This window comes from Zootoca vivipara, chromosome Z1 (assembly GCF_965207765.1).
Source record: "Zootoca vivipara chromosome Z1, rZooViv2.hap1.1, whole genome shotgun sequence".
Taxonomy (NCBI): Eukaryota; Metazoa; Chordata; class Lepidosauria; order Squamata; family Lacertidae; genus Zootoca; species Zootoca vivipara.
The window spans coordinates 69,114,434-69,138,603 of NC_142583.1; the positions used below are offsets into that span (position 1 = coordinate 69,114,434).

At 47.7% G+C, this 24,170-nt stretch overlaps 1 protein-coding gene across 1 annotated transcript in view; it reads left to right on the forward strand.

Moving 5' to 3' along the window:
• ADRA1D (adrenoceptor alpha 1D) overlaps positions 1–24,170 on the forward strand; it is a 49,900-nt gene that overhangs the window by 23,384 nt on the left and 2,346 nt on the right. The window lies entirely within an intron of this gene.

The following is a 24,170-nucleotide window of genomic DNA, read 5'->3' on the forward strand; positions in this document are numbered from 1 at the left end:
TTGTCCCCGGTGGCCACTCCCAGTCACCAGTCTAGCTGCCGCATTCTGGATTAATTGCAGTTTCCGGGTCACCTTCAAAGGTAGCCCCACGTAGAGCGCATTGCAGTAGTCCAAGCGAGAGATAACTAGAGCATGCACCATTCTGGCGAGACAATCCACAGGCAGGTAGGGTTTTGGCCTGTGTACCAGATGGATCTGGTAGATAACTGCCCTGGACACAGAATTGACCTGTGCCTCCATGGACAGCTGTGAGTCCAAAATGACTCCCAGGCTGTGCACCTGGTCTTTCAGGGGCACAGTTACCCCATTCAGGACCAGGGAGTCCCCCACACCTGCCCGCCCCCTGTTCCCCCAAAACAGTACAGTGGTGCCTTGGGTTACAGATGCTTCAGGTTACAGGCGCTTCAGGTTACAGACTCCGCTAACCCGGAAGTAGTACCTCAGGTTAAGAACTTTGCTTCAGGATGAGAACAGAAATCGTGCAGTGGCAGCACAGCAGCAGCAGGAGGCCCCATTAGCTAAAGTGGTACATCAGGTTAAGAACAGTTTCAGGTTCAGAACAGACCTCCAGAACGAATTAAGTTCTTAACCTGTGGTACCACTGTACTTCTGTCTTGTCTGGATTCAACCTCAATCTGTTAGCCGCCATCCATCCTCCCACGGCCTCCAGGCACTCACACAGGACATTCACCGCCTTTATAGTCATAGAATCATAGAATCATAGAGTTGGAAGAGACCACAAGGGCCATCCAGTACAACCCCCTGCCAAGCAGGAAACACCATCAAAGCATTCTTGACATATGCCTGTCAAGTCTCTGCTTAAAGACCTCCAAAGAAGGAGACTCCACCACACTCCTTGGTAGCAAATTCCACTGCCGAACAGCTCTTACTGTGAGGAAGTTCTTCCTAATGTTTAGGTGGAATCTTCTTTCTTGAAGTTTGAATCCATTGCTCCGTGTCCGCTTCTCTGGAGCAGCAGAAAACAATCTTTCTCCCTCCTCCATATGACATCCTTTCATATATTTGAACATGGCTATCATATCACCCCTTAACCTTCTCTTCTCCAGGCTAAACATACCCAGCTCCCTAAGCCGTTCCTCATAAGGCATCGTTTCCAGGCCTTTGACCATTTTGGTTGCCCTCTTCTGGACACGTTCCAGCTTGTCAGTATCCTTCTTGAACTGTGGTGCCCAGAAATGGACACAGTACTCCAGGTGAGGTCTGACCAGAGCAGAATACAGTGGCACTATTACTTCCCTAGATCTAGATGCTATACTCCTACTGATGCAGCCCAGAATTGCATTGGCTTTTTTAGCTGCTGCATCACACTGCTGACTCATGTCAAGTTTGTTGTCTACCAAGACTCCTAGATCCTTCATGATAGCACCTATACACATAAATGCAAATTTTAACCAAATCTGCATTCTCGTTCTGGATCATCTTCTTCTCTCTTGCATAACACATCGGCCCATCAATGTTCTGTGTGCTGGAAAAATTAGGACTCGCAAAAGAAAGTGGGGCTTGTTTTGGTTTTTGCCCGCACATAGGATTTGCTTTCATAAATGTAGCAGTGATCTCTTACTGGAACAGCTTTAAATTCTTGGAACATGATTCACGCAACAAACTTGCTGGTGAGTACCGGCACATTTTTCCTGGAAAAAAAAAAGCACTGGGTATGGGAATTATGCCACATGGGCACAAATACACACATTTGCTGTTTACTTGAGGACCCCAAATTGCTCACTTTGTATGGGTCCCTCATTCCTTTGAGTCGAGTTCCTTAATAGGGCCTAATGTTTTTTTCTGACGGGTGGCCTTCTCTGAGTTCAGCCTTATTAAAATAGCCCTGTCAATCAAGGGAAGAAATATGAAAACACAAGGCGCAGAGGCCTTTTAAAGCTGTCGACGTCTCCATAGGAAATCTCCCGACTTCTGCTTGTTGGGGCAGACAGAAGATTTAAAGATTGCTCCGTTTTGGTGTTGTGGCTCCAAAGAAGCCATTTAGGGTGAGTCATCGCCTCGCCTTTTCCCAATGGATGCGATCGCCATGGTGACTGGGTCAAATGACACATGGAAACAGTAATTGGGGAGAAAGTCCTATTTCATTCATTTGTGCCTTTTGTGCCTTGCCAGGTGTCACTGTTGAGCGGACGTTGTCAAAACTCTTCTCCTAAGGCGAGGGGTAGAAAACGTACTTGGTTGAGGGTACCATAAAGGTAGATTTGGGGGTGGAGACCGACCCCAAACCTCCCATCTAAGACCTATTTTATCATGCTACATAGTCTTATCTCTGCTGTGTTGTCCTACGTCCTGCGCCTGACAGTCTGACCTGCCTTAGGTGGCATCTACTCATCATGCAGAATGAGGTGGTATAGACCTAACATGGTAGAACAGACAATTCTACTTCAGATAGAGGTGGTTGCCTTTTCACAAAAGCTTCCTGCAAGGAGAAAACTAGCAGACCTTCCTGGTGTCCCTATTTTCCAGGGATGGTCCCAGATTTACAGAAGCCATCCCAGTTTCTGATTTGATCCCAGAATGTCTCACTTTTCCTTAGGACGTCCCTATTTTCATCAGAGAAATGTTGGAGGGTATGGAATAGGACAGGCTTCCCCAAACTAAGGCCCGCGGGCTAGATGCGGCCCACAAGGTTCTTTTATGTGGCCACCGGCAACCCCCGCAGCCGCCACCCACTCTTAAGGGCGCGGCTGCCCACTTCCGGGTCGCCGGAGCATTGGGAATAGCTTGTGTGTGTGCGCAAGCGTCATTTACGGCGCACCTCCGGGCCAGAGGAGGCCCATGCGCATGCACACAAGCTATTTCTGGTGTTCTGGCGACCCAAAAGTGTGTCGGAAATCGCGTGTGTGCACGTGTATGGGTGCGCGCTCCCGCGCACTCCGGCCCGCAGTGCAATTGGCGCTGGCAGCACCGGCTCTCGCAGAGGTAAGTTTGGGGACCCCTGGAATAGGATATTTATGCCCCACACATCTGATTGGGTTGTCCCAGCCACTCTGGGCAGCTTCCAACATATATAAAAACAAAATAAAACATTAAACTTTTTTTAAAAAAACTTCTCTATACAGGATTGCCTTCAGATGCCTCGGGGGTCAGATAACTCCATACCCTCCAACATTTCTCCAATGAAATTAGGCACATCCTAAGGAACAGTGGGGCATTCCGGGATCAAATCAGAAACCGGGACGGCTTCTCCAAATCAGGGACGTCCCTGGAAAATAGGGATACTTGGAGGGTCTGTGTTGGGGTGTGACAGTATTGCTCACCTGCTATCTAAAAAGCGGTACATCCCCACTCAACCACTTCAGGACAGCACCACTTCATGCACACCTCAGGCCTCCACAGGTCTGGCCAAGCTCAGAACACAACTGGCTTGTCTGCCCTGCGCCTGTGATGGCAATGGTTCGAAAGAAGCCATTAGCCACTCGGACCCCTGTGGAATCTGCCGTCGCCCGCACTTACAATTGAATGTGGCAGATAATATCAGCGTGTCAGTGGGTGATTGGAGCTTGCAAAGGAAAGGAAAGCCATCCAATGGGAGGCCCAACTAAAGCTCTTTCAATGAATATTCTTGACAAGCAGTCCAACCTTAAACCTCTGCAACCGTTTGCCTCATTGTTACTTGAGGTCCTTCCAGATTTTCGGGACTGCGTTTCCCCTTTGTGTTAACCTGAAAATGCCAAATGAGGAACCTTTTTCTCCCCTTTTAAAAATATTACTTTTCAAAGTGCAGCCATTGTTCTACCTCCTTAGCGGCTGGCATTCGCATGAAGGTTGTTCGTTCAGTCTGTGAGTGGGTTTCAACTCCTTTTTTTAAAAAAAAAATAATAAAGGAAAGGAAAGGAAAAGGAAAAGGAAAGATAAGATAATTGCAGGTCCCTGCATTTTTCGAGGGGAAATATTTTACATCGTGCAGACAGCCTGAAGAAAGATGGCGGGCTGGAAATTAGTCTGTTTGCTAAGTTGCACTCTGTCTTAATTACAGACACGAGACACGTAATGAGAAATTCAGGGGGAAATTCGAGGCTTAATCAAGCAGAGGACAGCATGTCAAATAAGAGAACTGGGATCGGATTTGCTCTGCCAACCTTGCTTTGGTGATCTGGATGAGGAAATTTTCAGATTGTCAGGGCTGAGCAGGTTCCGTGGTTCCTCAGAAGTGCAGAAAGAGCTCGGGATGTGATATTGAGCATGGAATTCAACTCCGTGAGAATCTCAGCTTTCAATTAAAAAACCAATAACAGTCTAGCTCTCACGGATGCAAATATTGGCTTGAAGGTGTGTGGGAGAACCTCAGCTGAAACCCCAAAAGCCAGGAGGTGGCCAGATAAGATTTCAAATGACTGACGAAGGATGGGTCATTATTCACAGCCCGTTCCTGGGATTAGCAAAAAGTAGTATAAATTATCAGGGCTCTCGCTCAATTGGAGGCATCTCAGTTAATGAAGCAGATTAATTTTAATAGATTCATTAAGCGATGACATTTGCATAAATTGGTTATGCAATTTATGCATAAACACTGATTCTGAAGTGGGGGGGATAAATTGCATAATATACTGATTCTGAAGCAGAGGAGCAGACTTTGTTTCATGGAGAGAGAGAGAGAGAGAGAGAGAGAGAGAGAGAGAGAGAGAGAGAGAGATCATAGCACGAGCAGTTTTTACAAACACTTCTATATTAAAGAATTTCAATTTTTTTAAAAAATGCATTGCCTGATTCAACAGCCAATTCAACGCATTTCCTTAGTTGCTTGTTCTAGCAATGCAATCCCATACAAACTCCCATATCAGTATCCACACCCACTTCTCTCTCCCCACAGGAACCAAGCCAGGTGCTCCTTTCATCACTGAGTCCATTCTCCATGTGCCCTCTCTGAGGGAGGTGGTGACACTAAATTGGGCCTTCTCAGTGGTGGCTCCCCATTTGTGGAATGCTCACCCCAGAGAAGCATGCCTGGCACCCTCACTGTCTGGTTTTAGGTGGCAGGCAAAAATGTGTTTATTAACACAGGGCTTTGGGGTTTTTTTAAATTGGGGAGGTAGTTAGTTGTGTCAGCACCCTTCGTTGCACTCATCTTTTAAGTAAGGTGGGTAGGATTTGTCTTCTGAAACATATTTTTGGACGAGTATTTCAGCTTCTGTTTCTTGCTGGTTTTGGATCTGGTTTTAATGCCTTTGTTATTTACCGTACATGTTTAATTGTAGAAATCGCTTTGAGGCACAAGAATGCAACAAATAAATATTTCTGATATTATTAATAAATAATCCACACTGAACTCAAAGGGACTTTGTGTGACTAGACACACACACGACTATGATCCTATAAAATATGCAAGATGGCACAAACCACAGAATTGTCTATTCAAAGGAAGATGCTATTGGGCATCTGTGTTCAGAGTGCTTAAGCCAAGCTGCACTGTGCAAACATGCTCAACTAATTCAACGAGGAGGCATCCAATACTAGGATAGTTGCCTCTCGTTCATATTGCAGGAGCTCTTCCAGAATAAATGGAAAATGCATCATGAACCAACATTTGTTGTTAAGGCAAAATTTTGTGTCTGGAAGGGAGGAAAGTCTATTGGAGACAGCAAAGAACAGCATTCCAATAAGCTCCTTTAAATCCCAGCATAAAACATGTTAAGCTGCTCTGTGGAAACTTATTTCCCTTGACATAACAAATGAAAATGGTTCCGTTTTAGAATAAGGAGCTATAATGACCATTAGCTATTACAGAGCTTCCCCACCCCATCTCAAAAATAAAATATAATGATGTAGCTCTGCTAGATATTCTTGTCACTGTCAGCCAGGGGAAGGGAACCTCTTACATGCGGGTCAAATTAGACCTGACACACCCAATGTTGTATGTGAGGTTGTGTCGGACAGATTATTATTATTATTATTATTATTATTATTATTATTATTATTATTATTTATTTGAGCCACACCCATCCGGCTGGGTTTCCCCAGCCACTCTGGGTGGCTTCCGACAAAGATTAAAATACATTAAAATGTCACACCTTTAAAACTTCCCTAAACAGGGAAGATACAGCTGCACAGGAGGCCTTGAAGTGTGCTCAGCAAGCATGGCTCTCTGTCAGCACTGATCAGCTGATTCCACAGCAAACCCTGGTGGAATCACAGAATTGTAGAATTGGAAGGAACCCAAAGGTCATCTCGTCCAACCCCCTGCAAGGCAGGAATCTCAGCTAAAGTGTCCATGCCAGATGGCCACCCAACCTCTGCTTAAAAACATCCAAGGAAGGGGAGTCCACAACCTTTTGAGGGAGTCTGTTCCACCGTCAAACAGCTCTTACTGTCATCAAGTTCTTCCTGATGTTGAGTCACAATCTCCTTTCTTGCAACCTGGGAAACCAGGCCTCAGCATGAAGGTTTATTATAGACACTCTTCTACTGGTTACCCACGTTTTCAGAACTTATTTTAAACGGAACTGCTTGTAGGTTGTTCAAAGTGGCCAGATCCCAGGCTGAGAAGTTCAACTTCCCACCCATCTCAACCCACGCAAGGCATATTTGAAAAAGGAGCATGCCAAGCATCGCCATATGTCAGATGTGATGTTTGTTCGGGAGAGCAAAGTGGTGCTGAAGACCCGGGATGGATTAGCCGCAGAACACACTAGAGGCAGCTCTCTCACCCAGCTTTCTGTATCCTTTGTTTTTCCACTGATTTTGGTTGGTAGGGGCTGTTTTCCCCGTGACAGAATCATAGAATCGTAGAATCATAGAGTTGGAAGTGACCCCAAAGGTCATCCAGTCCAACCCCCTGCAATGCAGGAATCTCAGCTAAAGCATCCCTGACAGATGGCCACCCAACCTCTGCTGAAAAACCTCCAAGGAAGGAGAGTCCACCACCTCCCGAGGGAGTCCGTTCCGCTGTCATTTCTCAAAGGTCTTGCTTCTGAGAGCATTCTCACCATTTGCCAATGCTAGAATGCTATTTTTGGGCTTCTAATTACAAGACTCCCTTTCTGGGTATCAAATTCAGCCAATCATCAATCCTGCAATAACTTGTTTTATGAGCTGAATTTATACGTCCGCCTCTGAGTTCGCTGTGTGGTTCACCAAGTAATTAAAATGCAATCTAAAACAATAAAAAACTATTAAAACTAAAAATACAGATAAAACACATATTTTAAAACTAAGAGGGCCATAAAACCTAACTTAAACAGAAAAGAATCCACTGGCAATGTTTGCTTAAGAGAATAAGAGTCCTCTGATTCATACACACTGCCCAGGCTTGCACCTCGAGGAGCTTGCAGCAGGAGGGAGAGACACCCATGGCTTGGTGTCTCCTCTCTGCCTCTTGGCCTCCTTCCTCTCTGCTTCAGCTTCTGCCCCGGTTCCTGGTCTTCTCTCTGCCACAGACTCTCTCTGCTCACCGAGCCCTGTAATTTCTTCAGCTTCTGACACCTCCTCTTCCCAGTCTTCTCCCACCACCAAAACCCAGGCTCAGATCCTTCTTCCCTTGGTGGTTCCCCAGCTGGTTCCTCCCACCTTTCCCCTGTGTCCAACCAGTCCATGACTCCTGGCTACTTACAGCGAATGCTAATGCTCTGGCCACACCTGCTACATTGCACTCACTCTCACTGGAGAAACGTGCTTAGGTGTTGCTGTTTTCCCAACCTTGGAAGGATACCTGGCAGTCAAAGGTGAGCATCAATAGCCACCACAAATAGCAGGTGCGCTGGCAGGTGATATCCTTCAGGGCACTGGGACAGCAGATGGACTGGCCTGTGAAACCATTGATTTCAGCAACGCTGATCTAGATTTCATGCGACAATTGCAGCATTCAAACACTTCAGCCTATCAGGATACTCTCTTACTGACCTTCAGGTGCACCATGCCTCCTGGCCTTGAAAAAAGGAACTTTGAAGGAAAAGTTGATGGCGAAACTGTTTTGCAACTCACCAAGAGTTTAATCCTATTCATCTGGGTCTGAACAGAGACAATGGTGGCCTGTCTCATTAGAAGTGCTACTTTACTTGGCAATGCTAAGATGATTTTGTTATCTCCACCTGCTGCTGTTGTGACATGCTTATTTCACCTGCATTTAAGCTTCGATTGAACTGTCAGAGGCTGTACTTTTTGCCTTTCATGACCTTTTAGCGCCAACGTTTACGCTTTTCCTTCACAGCTGTGTCTGTGTGTGTAATTCCATACACACCATATATATAAAGCACATCCATGCACACACACCCCAAAAAAAGGAATCCCGGGAACTGTAGTTTGTCTCCCCACAGAGCAGCAGCTCCCAGGACCCTTAACAAACTACAATTTCCACGATTATTGTGGAGGGTGCTTTAAATGTGCTAGGTATATGCAGTCCATGTCTATGATGCATCACAAATCTGGCTGATGTCATAATGAACGTATTAGTATTCAAGGTTCCACAACGCAATGGTTTGGGTTGTCTTCTCAGAGGTGGTGCTCCTTTTAGTAGTACATAAGAACATGAGAAGAGCCTGTTGGCTCACCTACAGGTGGTACCTAACACCAAGGAAATCAGCGCTAATACACCCAGGAACCTCACCAAAATGCTGGAGAGGGTGCAACTCCACAGGCACATACCTCCACATGTGGTGCGAATGCCCCAAAATCCAACTATTCTGGACAACAACCATAAAAGAAATATGCAAAATAACTAAGCAAGTATTAGAAATCACCCAGAACTGGCCCTACTAAACACCTTCCAAGACAATAATGCCCACTCACATCACAAAGAACTTATAACCTACCTATTCTCAGCAACCAGAAACATCATAAGCTGACACTGGAGAGACCTGTCAGGAGTAAGCATGGGCCAATGGTACCAAATAGTATGGGAAACAGCCTTACTAGAAAAATTAACCAATAAACTAAAAATGACACGGGGACAAATAGAAGAAGCCGCCTTCACCCCGGTATGGCTCCCCTTTATCACATACACAGCCCAAAAAGACAATGACAATAATCAGGGGCATTGCTAGCCGCTTTGGCATCCGGGGCGTCAAAGCGGAGGCACCCCCCGGAGGTGGGGCACCGCTCCGCAGCATTGTGACGCTGGCTTGCTCCCTTGGCTGACGCGCGTTCTCCCTTCCTGCTGCGGTGCGCGCTCTCCCTGGATGGAGTCGAGGGGCAGGCCAGCGAGGGGCGTCACAAGCGTATCCTCACTGGCCCGCCCCTCAACTCCACCCAGGGAGAGCATGTGGAAGCAGTAAGGGAGAGAGCGCGTCGGCCAAGGGAGCAAGCTAAGCCCGGCAGCCGCCCGGCTAAAACCTCGCTAGGCGCTGCAGAGGATTGCTCAGCCAATGCACGCTCTCCCTGCTGCAGCGTGCGCTCTTCCTGGACGGAGGCGAGGGGTGTCACGCCACCCACAAGCGTGCCGCCACCTCGCATGCATTTTGGGGCGGGGCGCACCACGCGCAGGGGCGGGGTGCGTGTTTTGGGGGCGGGGTGGGCAGCCGTGATGGCGCCCCTGGGGTCGCGCTGCTAGGGGCGGCCCGCCCCCACCGCCCAAATCTTCCTATGCCCCTGACAAGAATCCACCAACAGCATACGAATCAATATGGCTAACCTGATCCAAAACACCTACACACCCCACTCTTACATGAAAACAAAGTTCACCACAGCCAATCACAAATGAACAACCACACCCTAGGCCAGGCATCTCCAAACTGCGGCCCTCCAGATGTTTTGGCCTACAACTCCCATGATCCCTAGCTAACAGGACCACTGGTTGGGGAAGATGGGAATTGTAGTCCAAAACATCTGGAGGGCCAAAGTTTGGGGATGCCTGGCCTAGGCCAACCCCAACCTCTCTCACCACCAAGGAACACAAGCGAATAGCAAAGAGAACCTGCACAAGCAACGCTGACACAAAACCCCACACATACATTAAGTAAAATAGAAACATTGCCACCCACCCATCTTTCTCCCATCTACCTCTTTCCCCCTTTTCTTCCTAATGTAACACTAATGTCTCAACAAATAAAACTGATCTGTAGAAAATGTAACTTGAAAAAAGAGACACTGCACATACTTTTGTAAACCAAGAAATCTTTGATAAAAATACAAGGCGGAGGAGGAGGAAGAGGAAGAGGAAGAGGAAGAGGAAGAGGAGGAGATCCTGTTGGTTCAGGCAAATGTAAGCGTACAGTCGCACCTTGGAAGTTGAACAGAATCCATTCCAGAAGTCCATTCGACTTTCAAAACATTCGGAAACCAAATCGCAGCTTCTGATTTGCTGCAGGAAGCCCCTGCAGCCAATCAGAAGCTGCAGAAGTCCCATTGGACGTTCGGCTTCCAAAAGAATGTTCGCAAACCGAAACAATCACTTCTGGGTTTGCAGCATTTGGGAGCCAAAACGTCTGAGTTCCACGGCGTTTCGGATGCAAGATACGACTGTACGACTGCTATTGCAAGGTGTACGTTGCTAAGTCTGCCTGCAAAGCAGCTAAGGACTTCCAGAACGACCGAGGATTATTTTCTCAGAGGTTCAGACTTAGTCATACTAATGGCAGTAGTTTGATGGCAGAGGAGCAAAGGTCTTGCTCTGTTCTGATCCAGCTGCCTAGGTTTAGCAAGAGCAGATGTCCAGCAACAAATTCCCCCTGTGATCTAATGATGCCAGCTCTTTCCAAGGTCGCCTTAGGGCACACGTTCCAAGTGTCCCTATTTTCCAGGGACAGTCCTGGATTTACAGAAGCCATCCCAGTTTCTTGTTTGATTCCGGACTGTCCCACTTTTCCTTGGGACATCGCGATTTTCATCAGAGAAATGTTGGAGGTTATGCAACCCCCCAAGCCATCTGGAGGCAGCCCCTGTATAAGGAAGTGTATTTTTTTAAAAAATGTTCAATGTTTTTATATATTTTGGAAGCCGCCCAGAGTGCCTGAGGCAACCCAGTCAGATGGGCAGAGTGTTATTATTATTATTATTATTATTATTATTATTATTATTATTATTATTAATGATGATGGAATAGGACATCTAGAGTTGCCATGTGCCCTCTTTTTCCAGGACACATCCTCTTTTTCAGGGGTAAAATTTCTGTCTGGGTGGATTTTTAACATTTGCCAAACTGTCACTGTCTATACATTCTGGATGAGGCATAGACATAACTGATGGTTGAAGACTTGCTTTGCTCTTCAATTTTCCTGTCCCCCCCCCCCCCCGGCAATATATCACAGCTTCTATAGCCTTCATATAGTAGGGGTGTTTAAAATGAGAGTCGTCATAGCGTCCTCCTCTCTCTTTTTTTCTTTTTTGCTCCTCAAAATACGGCAACCCTAGAACACCCCTATTTTCATAGGAGAAATGTTGGGGAGTATGGGAGGAGATACAGCCGCCACCTTCTGATGGGGTTTTCTCAGGACAATGGAAGGCATGTGTGCTGTGTCTGGTTGGTCACACTTGCCATTCTTCTGATAGGAAATGCTCTGCTCACACAAAAACAGGGGATCGAGGAGGGTCAGCTGTGGGAGGGGGAGTGAGAAATGTCCCTATTTTCACCAGAGGAATGTTGGAGGGTGTGCAGAGGTCTTGCTATGTAATTCCCCCATGATCTAATGAGGTCACCTCTTTGCAAGGCTGTCTAAATGTTGCATCAATTTTGCCCAGGAAACTTTGGTGATTAAGCTGCTGGAAAGTGACAGATGGTCGGCCCACTTTAGAGCCTATCGCCCAAAGGGTGATGGATGAGCTTTTTTTTTCCTAGGCCATTTTAGGGCCGTGTCCTGCTAAGAAGTGGGCAGCATTAGATGCCAGGATCCTCTCCCCAAGACTGAACGCCCTCCTTTGGGCAGAGCTGCAGAAAGGACATGTGTGTCTTGGCCCTCTTCCCATGCTCATGTGCTGGAGAGCACACATCATCGGGGAGCCTGCCAGGAATGAGCTGATAGTGGCGGCGGCAGTGGTGACGGCGCAAGGGGTCACTGGGAGAGGTATCTCAAGAAAGATACACAGCTTCCCTTGGCTGCAACAGGGAACAGAGTGTTCCCTGCAAGGACTCAGCCCGGATTCTTCCAGCCCGAGAAACTGCAACTCCTCCAGCAGCTTCCAAAAATGCCATTATTGGTCCCTGAGGGACAATGGGACAGGACTTTTAAGCAAAGTTTTGTGATAGTGCCATGGCAGTGATAAGTCAAGTCCCAGTGCTCAAGAGGAGATGGTGGAGACATTATTCGGGGGGGGGGGTGTTCATCTTTTTTAGACCTACATTTACCAGGCTGCAAACTCAGATTGCGTACATACCATACAGTGGTACCTCAGGTTAAGAACTTAATTAGTTCTGAAGGTCCGTTCTTAACCTGAAACTGTTCTTAACCTGAGGTGCCACTTTAGCTAATGTGGCCTCCCGCTGCTGCCAGGCCCCCGTCGCGTGATTTCTGTTCTCATCCTGAAGCAAAGTTCTAAACCCGAGGTACTATTTCTGGGTTAGCGGAGTCTGTAAGCTGAAGCGCCTGTAACCTGAAGCATCTGTAACCCGAGGTACCACTGTACTTTTAAAGCACCTGACTGTCCCCAAAGAATTGTGGGAACTGCAGTTTTCTGGGAGCTGTAGTTTGGCGAGGGGCAAACTGCAGTTCCCAGGATGCTTTGGGGGAAGCCACACCCTTTAAATGCTGAAAAGCTCTTGTCCTCAGAAAATTCTTCCTAATGTTTAATCTGAATCTCCTTTCTGGTAACTTGAATCCATTGGTTCAGGTCCTTACCCTCCAGAGCAGGAGAAAGCAAGCTTGCTCCATCTTCCATGTGACAGCCCTTAATATACTTGAAGATGGCTATCATATCTGCTCTCAGTCTCCCCTTTTCCAGGCTAAACATACCCAGCTCCTTCAACCTTTTCTCATAAGGCTTCATTTCCAGAGTCTTGATCATCCTGGTTGCCTTCCTCTGCACACATTCCAGCTTGTCAGCATCCTTCTGAAATTGTGGTGCCCAGAATTGGACACATTGTTGCATGTGTGGTCTGATCAAGGCTGAATAGAGTGGTACAATTATTTCCCTTGATCTGGACACTAGACTTCTGTTGAAGCAGCCTAGAATTGCATTAGTTGTTTGCGTCATTGATTGTTTGCTTGTTTGTTTGTTTGTTTGCTGCTGCATCACACTGGTTACTTTTGTGAACACCCTGGGAGCTACTGAGGGGTCACACTGATGCTCACGGGCACCGCCTTGGAGACCCTCTGCCAGGTCTCGGGCCCATGTCTTCCCTAGCCCTGCTTTGAACCGGAGGTTGCAGCAATAGAGCCTGAGTCCTTGTTGACTGCAAAGCATGTTCTCTGCTCCTGAGAGCTGACCTCCTTTACTGGCCTCCTTTGCTGGCTGAGTTTGGCACTGGTCTGGGCCGAGGTTGCAGATGCATCAAAGAGCAGGACACAAAACAAGGAGGCGCCAAACGAGAGGGAGACAAAGGGGGACATGGCCAAAGAACCCCAGAGGAAGTTGCTCATTGTGTACGAAAGCAGAGATCCGTCTCATAGAAGTTCGAAAACAAAGCCCGTTCTGTCTTTCCCTTTGGCGGAAGGTAGCAAGCAGGACCATTCACGGTGTCCTGCTTTTACCCCTCCCCACTCTTTCTACCTTCCCCACCAATGGAACAAAAATGGAGTAGCCCTCCTCAAGCTGCTAAACATGAGTGGCCAGCTCAGATCTTTCCACAGAACACTTCCAAGGAAACTGGCTGGGTTCTCTAGGTGGGAAGGAAGAGCAACCAAGGACTTGGAGAGAAGGAGGTGGCCCCTCCCACCCTGTCATCAAAAATTATGGGAAATTATGTGCATTTTTTCACACAGAATCAGCTGGTGAAAAGCTGGGGACTTGGCAAGTCAAGTGTGTTCTTTTTGGCAAGCGCCCCAGCCAAGCCTGAAAAGGGACAGTGTGGGAGCTGTCTCAGCTGGGAGCTGCTCAAGGCACAAAGGACTCTCCCCCCCTCCACCCTATGGCCACATGGCTCGCTTTTGGGGGGGGGGCTTCTGGTTTTGCTTGTCTTCTCCTGGCCTCAGTCCACTCATTCTCCAACTTCCTTGGTGGGTTGGCTGGTTGCGGTTCCTTGAGGGAGCAAGACGAACCCTGCGCCATCAGGCCAATGGTGGCCTCCCATTCAACGTCCTGCTCTCACAACCATGGTCCAGCAAGTGCCCTTAGGAAGGCTGCAAGCAGAACTGAGCGCAACAACCCTCTTCCCGCCTGCAATTGCCAGCAACTGGAGATTTGGAGGAATTTACTGCCTCCGACGATGAATGCTCTGCGTCTGGCTTGGTCGCCGGCCTCCAAAGCCACTTGCAACAACTCAGAATGAAAATAAATAGGGAAATAAGCAGAATGGTGTAAGTCAGATCAATGAAATAGACAGAAATCTCAGCGTAGAAAGGCTTTTGATTCTGTTGCCCTAAGACATCCCAGGGGCCAGAGGATGCATAGAATCATAGCATTGTAGAGTAGATGAGACCCCAAGCTGCAGCTTCCTTGTGGCAGCCCTTTAGATATCTGAAGATGACTATCCTATCTCCTCTCAGTCTCCTCTTCCCTGGGCTGAACATACTCAACTCCCTCAACCGTTCCTCATAAGGCTTGGTTTCCAGACCCTTGACCATCTTGGCGCATAGACAAATGCATTTGTTCCCCAGCGGAGGGTGCTGTTGTGCTCAGGTCCTTCTCGGGGGCTTCCCATAGGCAGTTGGTTGGCTGCTATGAGAACAGGCTGCTGGACCGAATGGGCTTTTGTCCTGATATACTGAATTCCAGGGCTCTTCCTATATTCATTATTCCCAGAGAAATTTGGCTCAGCACTGCTGAAAATATGAATTAGACGTACCCTTGGTCTGATCTGGCAAGACTCCCCTCACAGTTTTATTAGGGTCTTGCTGAATTTCCGCCTGCAAATATTTTGGGATTGAAAGAGGAGGGCCTTCAAGAGACACAAAATGTTCCCTGAGAAATGAAGTTGCTTTTACGTTTTGCTGTTTTGAAGCTGTGGGTTTTCTTTGTTGTTGTTGCTGCTGCTGTATTGATTTTATTTTATTTTTATTTTATTTATTGAATTTATATACCACCCTGAACCCAGGGGTCTCAGGGCGGTTGTCCAGCAAATCAACAAACAATACACAAGTTTGCTTCATACACCCAATTTTGCATGCCATTCCTTCTCCTCTTGGTATGGTTCTGTGCATTGTTTTTACCAACATGGGTATTTTCCTGCACAGTTTGGGGTTGGAGAACAGACTGTATCATCACAGCAGTAGGGAATTGTCAGTTTCAAAGGATAGCCAGCTGTGCTTCGGTTAGCTGGGGATATAGAAAAACGCTTCCTGCTAAAGAGCAAAAGGTGACTCTGGAAAAACTGATGGCAAATCATCCATCCAGACAAATCATAAAAGGGCAAATGCGACGGGTGCTCAAATCTGTTCACTTGGAGACTTGGAAAAATAGTTCCGTGATGGCCGAGCCTCTCCCAAGACTATTCTGTGTTTGTTTTTCCAGCTTCCAAGTCCCTCCCTCCCTTTGGTTTTCTAAGAATGTGAACTTGGAGGTTAACCCCTGGCCTGCACCATGTTCTTGAATATTGCAGATCTGACTTGGCGGCGGGGGGGGGGGGGGAGAGAGACGAGAAGAAGATTCGGCTCCAAGCTCCCATATTATCATTGTCACTTCAGCGCTGTGCTAAAATCACCATTATTCATATCATGCCGTCAGAGCACAATGCCATGTCTGCATTATACATTTAAAGCACCACGGTGCTGCTTTAAACAGTCGTGGCTGCCACCCCCCCCCCCCCAGAATTCTGGGAGCTGTAGTTTGTTTTTTTAAGGGTGAGGAGAGGTGTTAGATCCCCTGGTCTCCTTACAGAGCTACAGTTCCCAGAGCTCCCTGAGAAAAGGGATGGACTGTTAAACCCACTTGACATGAGTCAACAGTGTGATGCAGCAGCTAAAAAAGCCAATGCAATTCTGGGCTGCATCAATAGGAGTATAGCGTATAGATCAAGGGAAGTAATAGTACCACTGTATTCTGCTCTGGTCAGACCTCACCTGCAGTACTGTGTCCAGTTCTGGGCACCACAGTTCAAGAAGGATACTGACAAGCTGGAACGTGTCCAGAGGAGGGCAACCAAAATGGTCAAAGGCCTGGAAACAATGCCTTATGAGGAACGGCTTAGGAAGCTGGGTATGTTTAGCCTGGAGAAGAGAAGGTTAAGGGGTGATATGATAGCCATGTTCAAATATATGAAAGGATGTCATATAGAGGAGGGAGAAAGGTTGTTTTCTGCTGCTCCAGAGAAGCGGACACGGAGCAATGGATTCAAACTACAAGAAAGAAGATTCCACCTAAACATTAGGAAGAACTTCCTGACAGTAAGAGCTGTTTGACAGTGGGATTTGCTGCCAAGAAGTGTGGTGGAGTCTCCTTCTTTGGAGGTCTTTAAGCAGAGGCTTGACAGCCATATGTCAAGAATGCTTTGATGGTGTTTCCTGCTTGGCAGGGGGTTGGACTGGATGGCCCTTGTGGTCTCTTCCAACTCTATGATTCTATGATTAAACCCCAGAGAGAATTGTAGCTCAGGTAACTCTTGGCACCTCAAATCTGACACCTTCGCTCCACAACCTGCTCAGTCTTCTTGGCTGAAATGCAGGGAACATGGATCATGCAACAGCAGCAAGGTCTGAAGGTCATGTCTGGACATGCTCTCACTGCGAGGGGTGGCAGCCGGCAGTCCCCGACCTTTGATATGCACCACCTGATTTTGCAACTGGCAACCCATATTCTCTCTTCCCTGTCTCTGCTGGAAACAGGTGGAGAGGTGGGGAGAAGATAGGAAGAAAAGCTGTCTCGCTGCAAGAAACTGGGGGAGGCAAGGAGGCAACTTCACCACCATGCTTTTTCATTTTTCTAATTTTGTTTTTATGCTGCCATTCTGGAGACTCAAAGCAGAAGGCATAAAAGCAGAATGTCATCATTCTTTTTTAAAAATAAAAATAAAAAAAATAAAGCCAGCCATAAAATGTCACAATAAAAGCATCAAGAGCAGAAACGCAATTAACTAAAAGGAGAGGCATCAATCACGGGCTGCTTAGAGGCAGTCAAAACAAAACAAGGAAAGTCTCATGACCTCCAAGATGCAGCAGGCCAGGCCGAGACTTAAGCTGGCTGAGAGGGGGAAAGGAGTCTGGTTGCTGAAGTTGCTTCTGCATGTATCATCGATGCTCAAGCGTACGCGCGTGCTGACGCTATCATGAAGTTTGGTCTCTGTGGCATTTCAGCTGGGCTGGATCATTTGGACACGCCAGCTCAGGGATCACCCACACTTCCTTTTGTCCAACTGCCTTCAAATGCTCTATAGAATCATAGAATCGTGGAGCTGCAAGGGACCACAAGGGTCATCTAGTCCAGCCCCCTACAATGCAGGAATCTTTTTGCCCAATGTGGGGCTCGAACCCGCAACCCTGAGATTAAGAATCTCACGCTCTACTGACTGAGCCATAGCGCTCAGTCAGAGGTAACGGCAATTCGGGTTCCCTCCGGATTGTTTTCTCCTGCTCTGGAGGACAGGACTCAAACCAATGGCTTCAAGTTACAAGAAAGGAGATTCCGACTAAACACCAGGAAGAACTTCCTGGCAGTAAGAGCTGTTCAACAGTGGAGCAGACTCCCTCAGGAGGTTGTGGACTCTCCTTCCTTGGAGGTTTTTAAACAGAGGTTGGATAGCCATCTTTGAGGGATGCTCTTGCTGAGATTCCTGCATTGCAGGGGGTCAGAATAGAGGACCCTTGTTTTATGATTCTGTGGTTCTATTAAGCTACTCCTGACCGTTAGGTCCAGTCGCAGACGACTCTGGGGTTGCAGCGCTCATCTCGCTTTACTGGCCGAGGGAGCTGGCGTACAGCTTCCGGGTCATGTGGCCAGCATGACTAAGCCACTTCTGGCGGACCAGAGCAGTGCACGGAAATGCCATTTTCCTTCCTGCCAGAGCGGTACCTATTTATCTACTTGCACTTGACATGCTTTCGAACTGCTAGGTGGGCAGGAGTTGGGACCAAGCAACGGGAGCTCACCCCGTCGCAGGGATTCGAACCGCCAACCTTCTGAGCGGCAAGCCCTAGGCTTTGTGGTTTAGACCACAGCGCCACCTGCGGTTCTATTATCCTGTGGTTCTATTATTCTAAGGCAAATGCTCTACGGGGGCTTGTGGGGTTATGCTGGGGCCAAACCACAAGCCCCGGAGAGCTTGATTGAGCCCCTGCTCATCCACCTCGTAAGCCCCTCGCGGCCAGCATGCGACTGTCCTGTATGTGACCAGGCCATTAAGCTCATCTCACTTAGCAGATAATAAATATCACCGGCCCCTGTTTTGCCAATGGAGATTTTAATCTGCGGAAGAGCTTAACAGCTCTCTCGGGCCTACGCAATAGAAGGGCCAATTTCTCCTCTGGTGCAAATTCATTTACTGCCGTGGATGAGAGCTGGGGTTGCTTTAAGGATGAACGTGGCCCCAGGGATGAATAGAGCCAAGAACAGCCGCTCGCATCTCTAAGCCTGCGGTGTTCAGCTGGGAAGCCGATCGGTGCATTTCGTCACACACTAGTAATTCATCAGCCAGCAGCCCGATTCACAGACAGTGAGGCGAACACAGGCCTCTGCACAACCAAACTCCATTCTCCAGCCACGTCAGGGAGCTAGAGAATGAATAAATCTCAATTTGGTCACGTACCAGGAATGTTGAGCGGAACGCTAAGAAGCCTCATCGTAAGTTACTTCTGGTGGCTAAGAGTATAGGAAGCCCAAAGGGAGTTTTGACTTGAAGCGGAGAACCCCATTCATTGTTTCATAAAATCATAAAATCATGGTAGAATTGCAGAGTTGGAAGTGGCCATGAGGGTCTTCTAGTCCAACCCCTGCAATGCATGGATCTTTTGCCCAATGTGGGGCTTAAATCCACAACCCTGTGATTGAGAATCTCATGCTCTACCAAGTAAGCTACTCTCAAGCCTTGGGGTCTCCAGGTTTGCTTGGCTCCCTCCAGATGGTAGGTGCAGGGTTCAAATCTCCAGTCATCTGGATAAGTCGGTAGACTCGTAATCTGGTGAACTGGGTTCGCTTCCCCGCTCCTCCACATGCAGCTGCTGGGTGACCTTGGGCTAGTCACACTTCTCTGAAGTCTCTCAGCACCACTCACCTCACAGAGTGTTTGTTGTGGGGGAGGAAGGGAAAGGAGAATGTTAGCCACTTTGAGACTCCTTAAAAAGAGTGAAAGGCAGGATATAAAGTCCAAACTACTCTTCTTCTTCTTCTTCTTCTTCTTCTTCTTCTTCTTCTTCTTCTTCTTCTTCTTCTTCTTCTTCTTCTTCTAATTCTTCTAACCATATGCTGCATTTGATGCTTATAGTCTGTAGAATCGTAAAGTTGAAAGAGACCGCAAGGGTCACCTGGTTCAACCCTCTGCGATGCAGGAATATTTTGCCCAATGTTGGACTCAAACCCACGACCCTGAGATTAAGAGTTTCATGCTATACTGACTGAGCTATCCAGTGAGACTTAAAAGCAAAACAACAAAGCTAGGACCATTTCCTAATACTGGAAAGAAGGGAGACGGTAACACACCATTATTTTTTGCCTTTATAGCCCGCTTTTTTCCACGCATGCACACACAAAGACACGCCTACCTTCCTCTCGATGCAGTTAAGCAGTATTGCATCTCAAGGGAACATCCCAGCATAGGTGCCGACTCCCTGGGGCCTTGGGTGCCGAAGCACCCACAAAATACCCCGTGAAGGGGTCTGGCAAGAGGCTGACAGAGAGCCCTGGAGCTGTGCACCTGTCAATCTTTTCTGTGCCAAACTCAGGCAACTGCCTGTGTTCCTAACTCTGGTGCAGGTGCCATTCAAGCAGGTCCCCAAAAGGGAGGGGGGGCTATATTGAGCACACATTTGCATCGTATTTGCATGCCCCGATTTATATGCACAGAGGCAAAAGAGTTAGAAACAGTTGCTAAAATTGCAGTCAAAGTGCTGTCGGTCTGCTGCCCAGGTGTTAATGTCTTGGTGGGCACCGCTTCTCGGGTCCCCCAACTCTCTGGTCTTTGACAAGGCAGGCCCTTAAAGAGAGGACCCTACCGAACAGAGGAATGTCCTCCGTAAAGCAGGAGCACCCGAATGAAAATGAGTGCTGTGGATGAGCACAGTTGCCGATATTGGCCTGAGGCTGAATTGCATATATCCCAGCCTCCATCTCTCCCTCCCTCCAAGCTGAGGTCTAAAAAATCTGGCTGGCTTGTCTGTTTTCCAAATGCTTCTTCTCACGGGGCCTTTCTCCCCACCAAAGGGGCAGAGGAAGCCATGTAGAAGCAAGTTACTCTCCTGCTGGAATAAACCACTGATGTTTGGGAATCAGGGTGGACCGGTGCAGCCCAAAGCATCTATTTTGGTCAATAAAGGCCACAACTGTCTATACTCGCTCCAGAAATATTGGTAATTTTTTTTAATGTCTCCCAGGGAAATAGCTCTCTGGTGGTCCACCTCCTATATCTGTGGACCCCCAGGCGTGGACTTGCTCAGTGATGGCAGGGATCAGCCACTATTTTCCCTTTCCCATAATGCTCTGGAGTGGCGTTACCTCAGGGGCATTGTGGGAAATTCAAAAGGGTGGCTCGCAAACCCGGGGCAGGTGGCAGTGCCTGTGAGCCTTGCCTGAGGATGTTGGACCTGCTTTACGGGATAAAACGTAAATAGAATTGTAGAACTGGAAGGGTTCATGAGGGGTATCTAGCCCAACCCCCTGCAATGCAGGAATCTTTTGCCCAATGTGGGGCTTGAACACAGAGATTATGAGTCTCTACTACCAGAGCTATCCCTGCCCAGAGGAACTTTCAGTCTTAAATTTGACACACCGCAGGGTCAACTGGGGGGGGGGAGAGGGAAGGAGGTTAAACGGTGGGGAGATGTGTTTATTTCACAGAACGGTTGGGCTTTTGAGGAGGGAGTTGAAGGGGGAGAGCGAAAAAGAGCATCACCAAGGCATTTTGGGAGTCGGTTCCAGGCTGCTCCAGAATGCAAGTCTGGTGATAAACAAATGCCCTTCCAAAAGGGACTTGAGGCTTGCCAATTGCGGCACAAGAAACCTCTGAAAGATTCTGGCTGCATCCCTGCCTGGGATTCCAGAATAATAGCTCGGCTATTTTGTTTAAAACCGAGAGAGAGAGAGCATAACACGTGACATCCTCTTTTAGGGAGATGTGTGAAATAGCATGACAATTTAATAAACAACACAGGCTAATCATAGAATCCTAGAGTTGGAAGGGACCCAAGGGTCATCTAGTCCAACCCCCTGCAATGCAGGAATCTCAGCAAAAGCATCCGTGACAGATGGCCATCCAACCTCTGCTTTAAAACCTCCAAGGAAGGAGAGTCAGTCCACCACCACTCTTGGGAGTCTGTTCCACTGCCGAAAAGCTCTTACTGTCAGAAAGTGTTTTTTCCAAATGTTTAGTCGGAATCTCCTTTCTTATAACTTGAAGCCCTTGGTTCGAGTCCTACCCTCCGGAGCAGTCGAAAACAAGCTTGCTCCCTCTTCTATGTGGCAAGCCCTTGAGATATTTGAAGGTGGCTATCATATCTCCTCTCCTTTTTTCCAGGCTAAATATATTTCCAGGTTAAAATCTTTTGTTAGAAGGGGTGTCCATCTTCAATGTTTCTTCCTTTTTTTTTCTTTTTCTTTCCTTCATTCCCTGGTACAGTTAACAACGTACCAGCTCCAAAATAGCTGCAACTTTTAAGCAAGGGTGTGCTTTGACTCACAGCCTTACTGGTTAATATTTGCTGGTTAAAATCCTCACCTCTGCCTGTGTGCTGGCACACACCATTAGTCAACCAGAGTCTTCAGGGAAGGGCAAGAACTCAGGGGCAAAGCATTTTCCTGGCAGGCAGAAGCTCGTAGGTTCAATCCTCAGCATCACCAGGTACGTCTTGGAGAGATCCCTGTCTTAAATCCCGGAGAGCTTCAGGTACGGTAGCTGCCATCCAGTGCAGTGCAGATCAGGGCTGAGGAAACTCAGTCCTTTGGGTCAAATTCAGCCCAGCAGAGGATGCCGTTTGGCCCACATTATCATTATTTATATGCCTCCCTTTATCCGTAGATCTCAGGGCAGTTCACAGTACAATAAACACAAAATGCATAATAAAAAACAAACAACAAAAACAAACACACACACCCTTTCTACAACACATTTAAAAGGGTGTCAGATGTCAATCAGCCCAAGGCATGGTTGAAGAGGAATGTTTTCGCCTGGTGCCTAAAGGTGTACAATGAAGGCACCAGGTGAGGCTAGCTGGGGAGGGCATCCCACAAATGGGGAACAGAAAATGTCCCTTCTCATGTTGCCACCCTCTGGACCTCAAAGAAGAGACTCAGAGGATGATGTCTGCGTTTAGGGAGGTTCATATGGAGAGAGGTGGAACAGGGAGAGGGAAGAAGGGAGGGAGAGTTTCACAAAGCTCCCGGCTCAGTCATGCAGCCAATCCCTGCAGGGAGCAGGCTTCAAGTCACCACCCTATCACCTGGGATAGCTCAGTGCATGGAGCATGAGACTCTTAATCTCAGGGTCGTGGGTTCGAGTCCCACGTTGGGTGTAAATATTCCTGCATTGCAGGGAGTTGGACTGGATGGTCCTCGTGGTCCCAACCCTACAGTTCTGTGATTCTGTGACTTCAACCCTGCCGAGCAGGTGTGTTGGAGTCCTGAGGACCATCGCCTGATGTCACTGTGATGGCAGCTGCTTGGCAAGAGAGTTTCCCCATCCACCTGTCAAATTTGGCCTGCAAGGTGTAAGGGAGTTAAGGATTTGGCCCACCGGCCAGATCCAGTTCACTTCTGGCATGTAGACGATCCTGAGCTGGAGAGCCGAAAGGTCTGACCCTGTATGCATCATTTTCCTGTGTTTGGTTTGCCAGTGCAACTCACGAGAGCTTGAAGCCTGTATTCAGGATCTACTTATGTTCTTGTGAATGAATATATCACTTGCCCTGGAATCTTGCAGCTTCTGAAGTTGAAGCCCACAGTTCAGACTCTGCAGATCCAGGACCCCCACAGTGTTGCTGGGTGTTTGTTTTTTCCTCCCCTCTACAAACAGGTTTCGGAGGCTCCTTTTCTCAGCCAGCAAACTATGGGGCCTTCTTGTGAGAGGGTGTTTTCTGTTCTCACTTTCAGGATTCCAATGTTTCCTTGCCCGCGATGCCAAGCGCTCCCCTTGGAGCTGTTTTGACACCGGGGTTTAGCACCAGTGCCTTGGAAGTGCACGCTATTTACCCATAATACAAATTAACACCACAGTCACGCAGCGTCATGATTCATCTAAAATTAAAAAACAGTCAGGCTGAGTCAGAGAGTTATTCTTAGAGTTCCCTGGGCATTAGCCACGGAGCCCGGGCAGAGTGCAAGAGAGCCACCTGCTGGACAGAGCCAGGAAACGCCACGTGCCGGAACTCCGAGAGGGTTAGTGGGGGATTAATGGGGACAAATGGGGATTAATAGACAAGAGAGGATTTGATGCTTGCACAATAAAGCCTCTTCCAATTATCCAAGAACATCATGCCACAATCAAAGGACTGGCCCTGCTGGCTTCTTAGCCGTTCTGCTTTCTATTTCTGAAGGCAAAACTCCAGGAGCGGATAATGGCATTAGGGCAAGCACTCATTATTACTTTTGGGAGAAGAATCTCGCCTTGAGGTTTTGGCTGAGGCTGGGTTGACACACAAACGCCCAGACACAATCAATTCCCAGTAATAATGGAGACCAGGCTTTCCCAACCTGGTGCCCTCCAGGTGCGTCAGGCTTCCTGCATTGCAGGGGGTTGGACTAGATGACCCTTGGTGCCCCTTCCAACTCTACTTTTGTTTTTGTTTTGTTTTTCATATGTATTTTGTGTCTTTATATTGTGATTTTATGTTGTAACCGCCCTGAGACCTATGGGTATAGGGTGGTATACAAATTGTTCTAGTTGTAAGTAGGTTGCAGTGTTGGTCTGCTGTAGTCGAAACAAAATAAAAAAATTCCTTCCAGTAGCACCTTAGAGACCAAGTAAGTTTGTCTATTGTATTTTAATATTTTGTTGAAAGCCGCCCAGAGTGGCTGGGGAAACCCAGCCAGATGGGCGTGGTATAAATAAT